The sequence below is a fragment of the Mytilus galloprovincialis genome, chromosome 5, assembly GCF_965363235.1.
Source record: "Mytilus galloprovincialis chromosome 5, xbMytGall1.hap1.1, whole genome shotgun sequence".
In the NCBI taxonomy this organism is placed as follows: Eukaryota; Metazoa; Mollusca; class Bivalvia; order Mytilida; family Mytilidae; genus Mytilus; species Mytilus galloprovincialis.
The window spans coordinates 87974217-87986672 of NC_134842.1; the positions used below are offsets into that span (position 1 = coordinate 87974217).

The 12456-nt window shown below is 33.9% G+C and overlaps 2 long non-coding RNA genes across 2 annotated transcripts; one reads left to right on the top strand and one right to left on the bottom strand.

The window, feature by feature from the left end:
• Positions 1–3901: 3901 nt before the first annotated feature.
• LOC143074819 (uncharacterized) lies at positions 3902–6288 on the bottom strand. The gene is made up of 4 exons (XR_012978105.1): positions 6133–6288; positions 5689–5821; positions 5022–5175; positions 3902–3978 (listed from the first exon to the last, which is right to left on the bottom strand). It is a non-coding gene; the product is annotated as an uncharacterized LOC143074819 (long non-coding RNA).
• A 2211-nt stretch (positions 6289–8499) lies between these two features.
• On the top strand, positions 8500–12066 carry LOC143076633 (uncharacterized). The gene is made up of 3 exons (XR_012978730.1): positions 8500–8536; positions 10606–10693; positions 11324–12066. It is a non-coding gene; the product is annotated as an uncharacterized LOC143076633 (long non-coding RNA).
• The last annotated feature ends 390 nt before the right edge of the window (positions 12067–12456 follow it).

Sequence of the window (12456 nt, forward strand, 5' to 3'; positions counted from 1 at the left end):
ATCATTGCTAGTCATGTGTGCAACACTAATGGATTGCCAAATATGATAGTACGTAACAAGAAAACTTAAAGTCTTTCTACTTGTACTCTCATATTTGGAAATCCAGTGCTTAATATGTAGATAGGATAGACGGGGTGCAATGCTAGCAATGATTTAATCGAAGGCTGTGGATTTTCTATAAAATTTCCATATGTTTAGCATTATAATATCAACACAAAGTTACATATGACTTAATTAATACAAAAATTTTAGCAAAACTAATTTAGAATTCTCCAAAAGTGTTGTATCTGCTTTCTTTAAATACAAATTCCCTAGCCACATCATGTATGTTCAGTCCATCAGTTTTGTCTTTGTGCACATTAAGAAACATTAAACTGTTCAGTCTCTCCTGTTTCATCGTAGAACGCAGGTAGCTTTTCATTCGACGAAGGGAGCTAAAAGATCGTTCACTTGTTGCGTTCGTTGCTGGCATCACAAGAACAAGCTTGATCAACTTAACAACTTCATTTAACCACACTTTTTCTCCCTTTGACAGTGTTTTGACATATTTCACAATGTCAGCAAAATTAGCATCCTCTCTTTTACAGTCAGACTCAAAGTTGGCAGAAATCATCCTTAATTGGCATCTCAAATTATCTTCTTGAAAATCATCCCCGTAAAATGTCGTAACGGCATGCAATTCACCCTCAAATTCGTCACCTCTTATGCACTTGATTAAAACTTGTTCTGCATTGACGTACATGTCAAAGTCAGGTGTGTCAAACCGATCTGTAATAGAATTTACCATGTGATCTATTGCTAGTAAATATATCTGCCGGAAATACCCTTCTGGTGTTTCATGGTAATATGGTTCCGCATTCCCGGTCTCTAACCTAGCAGGCATCCTTTTGTGTCTAGGAAGACATGGCTTATCCACACCTCTCTGCTCGGCAAATGTAATGACTTTCTGCCAAAATAGACTGAATGCCTCTTCAGTCCTCATTAAGGAAATTGCCTTTACAGTCTTAAGGGCCATTACCTTCCCCTCCGCAGCGGATAAATCCTTGGTCTGAAGGCCTGCGCTTAGATTGTCTGCGTTTCTAAGAAGACATTCCCCGAGACTCAGCCCGAAGAAGAAGTCAAATCTTTGCATATGTGCATCGACGCCCCTTACTCTCGCCTTCATATCAGTGTCCTTAAGTTTCTCTAGTGACCATTCCCATAACTTTTTTAAAGACTCATAGTTGTTAATAATTGCTATCATAGCATCTGCTTTGACGGTCCATCTGGTTGGACACAGAACTCGTATCCCAGCATACATGTAATCATCTTCAGACTCGTACATTGCAGCTTTTCTTATTTTTTCGAGCTTGGTGTCACGTTGGGGAGACTTCTTTACCAGCTTGGTTATTTCCTGGGTTGTATCCAAAGCATCGCACATAATCTTTACTCTCTTGATACTGTCAGAGCATGCTAAATTTAGGCGATGACCATGACAGTGATTATACAGGGCTTTTGGTTGCTGGTCTTTTATTCTCTTCTGAACCCCGGTTTTCTGCCCTGACATAGCGCTAGCTCCATCGTATGTCTGGCCACGACACTGAGATAGACTTATATTAAGTCTCAAAAGAACGTCTTGAATTGAATCAGAAATTGTTTTAGCGCCAGTGTCATCTATCTGGTATAACCCTATGAAATCCTCATGAACTTCTAACAGCTCATCTATCCATCTGATGCATATTACTAATTGTTCTCTATTGCTTACATCTGTGGTCTCATCTGCCATCAAAGCATAATACAATGAGTTACGAATGTCCTCGGAAATACCTCTAACAAGAATTTGAGACATTATCTTAAGCAATTCGTTTTGTATTTCTGGTGAAGTGTACTTCTCACTTTTTCGCAATAACCATTCTCTAAAATTTTGGTTGTCTTCACATCTAAGTACATTCAGTTGATTGAAATTAGAGTCCGAGTCATCAGCTCTCCCTCTTAACGGTAAGCCTTGTCTACCTAGAAATTTCAGATTTGATATGATGGTCAGAAGACAAGACCTATTTTTTTCCCTCAAATCACTGACCTGTGCTGTAATAGCAATACTGATATCTTTATTTGATTTGTCTAAATTCAATCTTTGTACAGACTCCAAGTGACAATCTGATTGTTCGTGTTTCATAAAACCCCTATTAGCATCGTTCCAATCGGCATATCCTGTTGCTATGAATGTTTGGCTATTTTTTGATGATGTAGCAAGACCCCTTCTGGAAGCAGTTTGGCATAAATGACAGTAAGCTTTATCTAGGGTTTCATCATAATGAATCCATTTAAACTTATGAAACCAGGTCGGTTGAAAAGATCTGTACTCAATTGTCTTTTTTCCAAAAGGTCTTTTCGGAAATTTAAAGTTTCTGGGCTGGTTAGGTTGTTGATTTTCAAACGAGTCTTGATTTCTTCGAGAATCTAGTATTTCATGCATAGTCGGGATAGTAGCTGATTCAACCTACAACATAATGAAAAAGAAATGACAAATGTGGGTACAAGCAGTATTACACGTTGCAGGAAAACATATGTGGCTATGGTATTACATTATTTTTGTTGCATGTATAGCAATACTAGTATATATACAAAAACCTCAATGAGCGGAAATGGCTGCACAAAAATTGTATTTGTAAAGTTCCACATTCTAGTAGGCGACTGTTGATACCAGAGAACAAACTGATCAGTCAGAAAAAATTAAGTTAGTTTCATTATTTGCTATGCATAAATATAAATCTGTAAATTATACGAAATACTTAGGATTTCGACCTATGGTATCGCCTTATATTACCTTAGTCGTATTTGACATTCTGTGTATGACAAACTTTTGATTTTTTTTATCATCAATGCTCTCACACTAAGTGTACTTAATTTGGCCTTAAATACAATTATTTTAATTCTACCGTCACTGATGAATATTGCCTTGGTTAGTTTAATTGCTCAAAGACAATACAGCGAGAGTTGACTTATGAAGGAAAACTTGGTCCTTCATTTTTTGAGTTAAAGCTCTTCAACATGTTCCGTCCTTGTACATATACATCATTGGCTTTCAAATAATCGGCTTGGAGCGTTCCCGATAAAGGTCAATCCAGAAAAGCACTTCGGACGCATGAAATGTAAAACGTTTTGTTTTCAGTTTTTTAAGAACTGTACGATTCAACAGACGTTACCGATATAGTCAAAGCTCTTATCAGATCTTGCTTTACGAAAAATGGCTGTAAATAATTATAATTACAATTAATTCAGCGCCTGTTGCAGTAGTCGAAGACGTCCTGTGCTCATCAGTTAAGTAAGTAAATGGCTCCCTCTTTTCTGTCGTATTTTCGTCTGACTGCGTTTTCCCCTTTTCTGGTGCATTTTCGTCTGACTGCGGTTTCCCCTTTTCTGGTGCATTTTCGTCTGACTGAACGGTTCCAGGTTTTTGTCCGTTTTGGCTACAACAAATATTTATATACATCTTTAAATAAAGTTGGTTGACAAAAACATTCAAAATATGACAAGACCCATAAGTCCAAACGAGCAAAGGTAATTCCATGAGCATATCAACACTCCATAGATGAGCCAACCAGAATTAGTCTAGACAAAAAGTTGCAATCTTAGAAGATATTTAAGTGTTGCATGGTTTCATTTAAATTCCTGATAAAATATGAATGACAGAATAACACAAATAAACTTGAACGCGTACACCTAGGTTGATATAAGAATTAACAAAACATTTTCTCAGTCAAACAGAAAGACCTACCCTAAGTTCACCTTAGCAATACCTAATACGCTCAAGTTTCACTGAAACACTTATTGCGAAATAGGAGAAATTAACATAAATCAATAAACAACATCACATTTATTTTTCAAATAACCATAACTAAAACTTTGTTAGTAAACTTACCGCGAAGTAATCTGTCAAATTTCCTGTACGTTTCTTGTTCTTTTCTGCGAGAGTTTTATTTTCAGGGTTACTTGTTCCTAAATAAAGTATAACATAGAAGTTGATCATGAGGTTTGATTGCCAATGAGACGTGCAGCTATGTATTAGAGACCACTTTTAAGTTTACACATACATTACTAATTATAGGTCACAGTGCCGGCGCGGGACGTTTGAGAATTTCCATAGGACATTTGCGCCTTTTGTATAGGACATCTGCTCTTCTACATTATTGTCTTGATGGTTTAAAGTTAAATAGTCATTACATACAAAAAAATCATATCTCTATATCCAAAACTGTGGTAAATGTACAGCTATAATTGTTTTCTGAGACAAGTTCGTGCGTGGATGATAAATAAATGACAGAGAATTCAAACCCCAACGTATAACTATTTGTAGTGATACAAATCAGTATATACTCTGGTTATTATATCAATATTTGCATATTACAGTTACATGTATATTTATAATGTTCATCCGTTTGTATGTCTTTCTATTCTACTTAATAACAACAGTGCAGTGCAAGTTATAGTGGACACTCTTCTGTACTAATTCGATTTTCATTTAAGATGGAATTTGAATAAACTCATCATAGATACCAGGACTAAATTTGTATATACGCCAGACGCGCGTTTCGTCTACAAAAGACTCATCAGTGACGGTCGAATCTTTTCGAGTTTGCATTTAGATTTTTCCGCAAAACGAGAGAGCAAGGACCGATAATTCTGCATGGGAGATTGCAATCTTTCTTGAGATATTCTACTGCATGTGTTCACACAATTATTTGTACGTGTGCATAGATATTAAATATTTTTTACTTAAAATAAAAAAATATTTGATGAGTATTTATTGAAGAAACCAATTCATAACAAGCGATAAGGAATGCTGGTTTGCACTCGGTGATGTCGGCGTATTTATCATGTTTATAGATCGGTAAAAAAACGAACACGACAGTTACGTAATTGAGATCTAGGCGACAGCAATACACCGGAATGCCCTCACAATTATCCTCTGTAAAGATTGAGATGGACAAAACAAAAAGACGGCCGAACATTTGGGGAACAACCTTATATTTGATACTTACTAAGGCAAATCGATACGAAATGATTTGGAGTAAATGGACCATTAGGTAGACCCCCATCAACAGACCACAGGATATAAATTGGTTGATCAGACGATAGTGCACAATCTCTCGGATTAAACTGTTGATGGAAGAGATATCTGTATGGAAATCCCGTCTGAAAAAAGGAAACAAATATAACAAAGAAGGTTGAAAAGGTGAAAAAAGTTATATGTGTATACATGCTACCGCTTGGTAATCCCGTGCATCTGATATTATTATACGAGTCATGACGATTGCTCAAAAAGCAAAACGTAAATGTTATATGATTTTTTTTCTAGTTTATATATATTTCTTTTGTCTAGTATATTATATGTGTGTATCCAGGAACATTCATGTATTATACAAACTAATTAACACGAAAGCCATTCTCAAACATTAGTAAAAACGAATACTGTATAGTTCACACATCGTTGTCGAGACAGTGGAATTTTATGCAACTGTCATGCAAGTGAGAGGTTTATCAATCTATATAAAACCAGGTTAAATCCACCATTTCTAAAATGTCTGTATCAATTCAGGAATATTACGGTTGTTATCCATTCGTTTGATGTGTATGAGCTTTTTTATTTTGTCATTCGATTACGGATTTCCCTTTCAGTATTTTTGTGATTTTACTTTTTAGACTTACATTACTGGGATATACAGAATAAACTGGTCTTTTGAGTACACTTGCCAGGGCTGCAATGTGAATCAAACTACTCCACTTAGGTCTAGGAATAATGCAGCAAGTTTCCAGTGCTTCATGGCTTATTGCTGATTCTCTGAAATTGTGTCCAGTTAATATTATCTCAAGTTATGGCAATATGCATAGTTGACTTATTTTTTGCACTTAAACCTTTTTACATTTCAAAAGCTGTCTATAGATTTTTATAAAAAAAAATATCATTTATGTTTGTCTGTCTGTCTGTCTGTCTGTCTGTCTGTTTGTCGGTCGGTCGGTCGGTCGGTCGGTCGGTCGATCGGTTGGTCTGTCGGTAGGTCTGTCAAAAACATGTACAAAATATCACATGTCGATAATCCAACACACTCATAATACGTCTATGTTAAAATTTAGGAATCTATTGAAAAGTACCTGTCATTTGTCGAAGTTAGAACATTTTCAGCTGATCCAGTAAGAGACATCCCAAATTCACCATCATTACCAAAGGCATCTAGATTAGCGTAGAAACTTGCATTCACGTAAAGTTCAGCTGCACACAAATATCGCAAATCGCTGGCTAATGTTTCATTATCTATATATAAAAAAAAAAAAAAAAAAAAAAAAAAAAAAAATTATAGAAATATGGATAAAGTTGGTTTCATTTATTAAATGCAGAAAACACGTTTCAGGAAAAAGTTGGTTATGGGAAGGAAATGCAGAGTTGGATGCGTTTTGATAATAAAATAGAACAAAATTTTCATATAGCGTTAAGTTACTTCGTTGTATTAATCAAGCCATAAAACAGAGACTAAGAAATGATGATGAGTCAAAGAGGCCATAGCTGGTCTATGATTATGTTCCTTTATTCTTAAAGAAACAGGCAAGGTTGGCTCATCGACTATAAGACTGCTGGATTAACTTTTACGGCGTATATTCATAAAGTGTGCTTTCAGATTTAAGCTCTACGGAACGCTTACTTTCAGCTCTTTTTTTCACTACCACGGTACCCATTACGACAAATATATATCTTCACGGAACTTTTGCGTATTTGGTCTTTTTTCAATAAAAATGATTTTACAAAGCGCTTAAAAACTGTTTTTAATTAGTTTTTATCGTTTTGTTAAATGACGATAAATTCGTTAATTTTTCTATCAGAAGAGAATTACAAGATAAAATTACCGTCAGTCTTTTTTCCGTGTGATTTGTTTAAAAGAATTATTTAAACAGCGGAGTTGAGGATGTGCTGTGCTCTGCTAATGTGCTTATATTCATGCATTTTACGTTTAAATTTTCCCGAATGATTTATAGTTGTATAGTGCTAAGAAATGAGTGTAAAGTGTGTTTGAATATATAAAAAAAATAATGTGATTGATAATGCGACAACTCTCCACAAGAGACCAAATAACACAGAAATTTACTGTTCTATGTCACCGTACGGCCTTCAACAAGCTAGGAACAAATCCCATGCCGCATAGCCAGCTATAAAAGGCCCAAAATGATAATTCAAACGAGAAAACTAACTAAAGTCTAATTTATGAAAAAAAATGTACAAATAACAATCGACAATCACTGAATTGCAGGCACCTACATCATACAGAATGTTGCGAGTTAAATTAGTTTATATTCCCATCGTACCTGGTGACTAGAAACAGAAACATATGCAGTTTAAGGGGACAATCAAATCATATTGAAAAGGAAGGCTGGCAAATTTTGGATATGTGATAATATTCTTGCCTACATTGAGGTAAAACAAATCATTCATGTCTAATCACATATAAATATAAACATTCTGACCCCAAACATTCAATACTTCAAAAGAAAATTTGTTCGTTTCGCTGGTCTGCCGCAATTAAAAAAGTATATTATCGCCTACTGAGTTCAGTTCTATGATTGAATATCTAAACTCAAGTTGATATATATGCATAAACAAAAGTTACGATAGATATGACTAGTTGATTTCGAGGGGAGAGGCAGTTTTTGTGTCAATAATTTGTGGAGGGGCAGAACAGAAATAACCTGCCTCTGAACACAGTGAAATGCAAGCCCCCCCCCCCCCATAATCAATGTTTACTTATAATATGCATTATTACCTGTAATACACTGGGAAGCTGCATTATACAGGCAATTGCCATCACCCTTCGTCTTCAATGCTATAAATCGTTGGTTTGTCTCTATTGCAGGTAGGTCGGCCGGAATCAAGATTTCGGACAACTCATCTATTATAATTGTTTCATGTTTACTTTGTTTTGTGGGCAAAGTGACTATTTTTGTGGCAAATAATTGCCTAACAAAGTTTACGTCTCCATTGGAAATTGCTAACTTTAGTTCTTCCATATGTAGTATTTTTACAAGTCATTCATTTTAACTAATATTGTGAAATCTGTATAGATCTACCCTAGATGCTGCTACATATTTGTGATGCTATGCTCGTTTATAACCATGATTTATCAAAATCTTTTGCGAGATTAGGTTAATTACCCGGGATTAGTTATAAGTAAAACAATGCCGTTCTTTAATTAATACCGGGTCATGGTCGATTACTCGTACAACGCATATACCAGTCATACGAGTTGTCGAACGTTACCCGGTATCGATAAATGTACACTATACTGCATACCGTAACAGTATAATTTTTTTATTTTCTGTAAAAAACAAACTTGCTTTCTTTATTGCAGTGCAAAAACCTTGTTTTTTGTTTTTTTTAATATGAATTCTAGGTACGGCATGCCGTACCAACGATAATTATTGGTACGGCGCCTGCCGTACCTGCCGTACCGGTCGCTACGCCCCTGTGCACACAATATTGAAAAAGAAGGTTTAGAAAATTTAAATAATGGTATGCACACACACACTCCCCTTTCAGCACAGACAATTACATTTTTGTAAACGCGCCAAACTCATTTCTTCCACAGTGAGACAAGCTTTACAATGTTGATGGTGGTGAAAATCTAGTCCAAATAATTATGACGTCTTGCAAGGCTATTTTATTTCTGGAACGCTTTCCTCTGACGAAGCCGAAATGTGAAACCAAATCAACAAGAAGTCTAACATTTATAATAGAACTGAATATAAAATCGAAATGTAAATGGGGAATGTATCAAAAGACCAAAGAGCAGATAGCAGCCAAAGGGCACCAATGGGTCTTCAATGCAACGAGAAAATCCCACAACCCGAGGAGGGGTTCCTAACCAAAGACAAATGGGGGGGGGGGGGTCCAACTACATGTCCCCATTCAATACAATACAATACAATATGCTTTATTTGAAAAACACTCCGTCACATTGACATGTGAAACAAGAGGTAAATTACAAAATACAATCACATACAATTAAAAAAAAATAAAACAACTTAGAAATAAAATATATGGAAAATTACTTTATATTATAATATTTTAACATTATAATATTTTAGTTAACTTTGAAATGAATATAGACACATTTTTAAATAATAAGTTAATATTTGTCAATGACAGTTAGTCCTTTCATTTTTGCTTAATTCTGATATTTCACATAGTACTCTGGAATATGCTGATTTCTGATATTTTTTAACTAATAAAGAATTGCATTCAAATAAATAATGGAATTCATTGCCAATTGCAGTTAAACACATATTGCATGTCCTTTCTTCTTTTGGAATGACTTATACCATCTTCCCAGCTCTACTGGGATTGTACATTGCAGCATCTTAATTTTGAAATATATTTACGTTCGAATGGTGTTAATTTTAAAATTCAAATGCATTGATCGTCCAATAAAGAACAATGTAGAAAGGGGGGTTCCAACATGTCCAACCCTCAGACCCTCCTGGATCCCTGCCTGTGAGGCATGCTTTAGCTTGCCATTAAACAAAAATGTATACTAGTTGAGTGATAATGGACGTCATATTAAACTCTTTGATATTAAAAAAGAAACTAAAATAAAAATCATACAAAGGTCACAAAGGCCATAACTTCTGGCTCCTGACGTGGGAAAAGTGCAAAATGCAGTGGGGATGAAAGCCTTTACTGTAAATTCCTGAAATTACAATTATATAAATCATCTCACATCTTTGCGCATTTCTTGAAATTGGTCATATTAATAAATGCATGCAATATTTTCAGAAAATTTCAATAAATAGGCTTTTTAAAAAAAGTCAATCTTGTGCATGATTTATCAATGATTATACTTGCACAATTAACGCATGTTGTTCTCAAAACTAAGAGGTGTCTATGCTATTTATGACAATTTTCATGGTTCAGTGGTTATAGTTAAGTTTTTGTGTTTTGGTCTGTTTTTCTCATACTTTATGCAATAGGTCTACTATATTTGTTGTATGAAATGATTGTAAGGTGTACATGTCTAGTGGGATGATGTCATCTGACCTTGACCTCATTTTCATGGTTCAGTGGTCAAAATTAAGTTTTTGAGTTTTGGTCTTGATCTATTAAATACTATAAGCCATAGGTCAACTGTATTTGGTGTATAGAAATATTTTTTGATCTATATGTCAGTGGCACAGGTTTTATTTGACCTTGATCTCATTTTCACGGTTCATTGATCAGTGTTTTTGTGATTTGGTCTATTTTTCTTATACTATAAGTAATAGGTCAACTATAATTGTTGCATTGAAGCCTTGTTAGCTGTATATGTCTGCCTGGCATGGTTCATCTGACATTGACCTCATTCTCATGGTTCATTAGTCTTAATTTATTTATCTTGGTTAATGTTAAGTTTATGTGACAGTTGTGATAAAGCTTTATACTTAGGACTATCAACATATTATCAATGATTAGTAAAAGAAGGCGAGACATTTCAGCGTGTGCAGTCTTATTAAACACACATTAATATACATCATGTACATTAAACAGCAAAAAAAATATTGATGCAAGATGCCATTCAATAATAACTTTTACTCTTTTATGTATAGGACAAGAACTATAGAAGATACAGAGAAATTATAAACAGCAGAAATGATAGGCAATTTAAAATTTGCAGAAGCAAACTAAACCTAAATGGTAAGGCCACTTTTATTTATTTTTTAAAGTTGTTGAACTTGAAAGATGATAATCATGATTACTATAAAAATTAAAAGATGTGGTATATTAAATATGAAAACTATCATGACTTTAAGAAAGCAATTGTAGGCCTGTGACGACCTTCAATAATGAGAAAATCCATACCCTATAGTCAAAGAAGGCAGCTATAAAAGACCCAAAGATGAAAAATTGAAACAATCCAACATGTCCAAACTGTAAAACTAATTGCCTAGTTTATTACAAAATAAATTACAAAAAATAAATATAACCGGTATGAAACAACAACAACAACAAACACTAAATTTTAGTGTCAGACTAAACTTACAAAAACTACAGGCTCTGAACTTTGGACAGGCACAATAGGAATATGGCAACCTATGATGTAAATTTCCTGCAAACACAGACTGGACTAATGTAAATCAACTAATTTTTCGCGACTACTTTATTTTGCGTTTTATACTTTCTAGTCTTACATCACAGCTAATTATTTTTCGCAAGGTTCAAGTTTACTTAATGAATTTTAATAAAGAAAGATACATATGAAAAACATTTATTGCTGTTTCTCTCTCCATTTATAACATTTTATTTGTTTATTTTGTGTATTTATAGGTGATCAGACATCTTGGTTTTCATGATCAATAGGTCATTACTGAAGAGGAAACTTAAAGTTGAAATTTATTTAAAAAGTGCATAATTGGATTAATTTGAACTGGAATGTGTGCTTTCCTGCAAAAAAGAAACAGGAAATTTCATCATTATCACATGATAATGCCAATAAACAAAATGGAGTTCTATCATAGATACACAAAAACACTATTGCATAAAAGCAACAACATATTATATATATTATTCGAAAGAAAGGAGAATGCAGAACAAAGGAACACCAGTTTTATCCACTCATTTATATCGCTCCCTCATATCAAATATACGGAAGAAGATCATTGAAGAACAATTTGCAAAAATGTTTTCTCTTAGAATTGAAGGAAAATGTTATAAAGTGAATGGAATAATGTATTCACTGAATTCTTACGTAGTGGATTGAAAACTGTACACAAGCTGAAACAGAAGAAAATTTTAATTTAAAATAACACGAAAAGTGTATATTTTATTATTTAATCTGCAAATATATAAACAAATTCTTTAGAACACCACAAATGGTATGACATTCAAATTGGTTGCTTATTAATGTATTGCATTGAAACAATTACAAAGAAAACAGAATCATTTGCTACAAATTTTTTTTATAAATCATAGTTAAATTTTATAAAAAGTATGAACAATACCTAGATCTAAACAGTCAGACTTTATCAATTTTCAATGTCATTAAAATGTTGAGTCAAACATTTATGAAAGTTTTGAATATCATTTGCATCAACTATACAGTCTTGTAATAATTATATTCATACTGTTTGTTTACATGGTATAGCGAAGAAATGTTTAACAAGAACAAATAAGGGAAATTTGATGTTCAGAAATTTCTTTAGAGGAAATTTGAAGAACAATGATTTCATTAGAGGAAATTTGTTGTCTTGAAGGAAATCTTTTTCCCTTGAAAAAACAATTTCCCTTTGAGAAAAAATCTTTTTCCTTTAGGGAAATTTGATTTCCCTTGAGGAAAACAACTATTCCTCTAAGGAAATTGTTGAAAAAAGAGGCATAACTTTTTTAACAGTGGTGCTAGAGCCAAACAATTTTAGGACAAATATCAGGGAACCAATACCAACCAAGTTATCAACTTCATT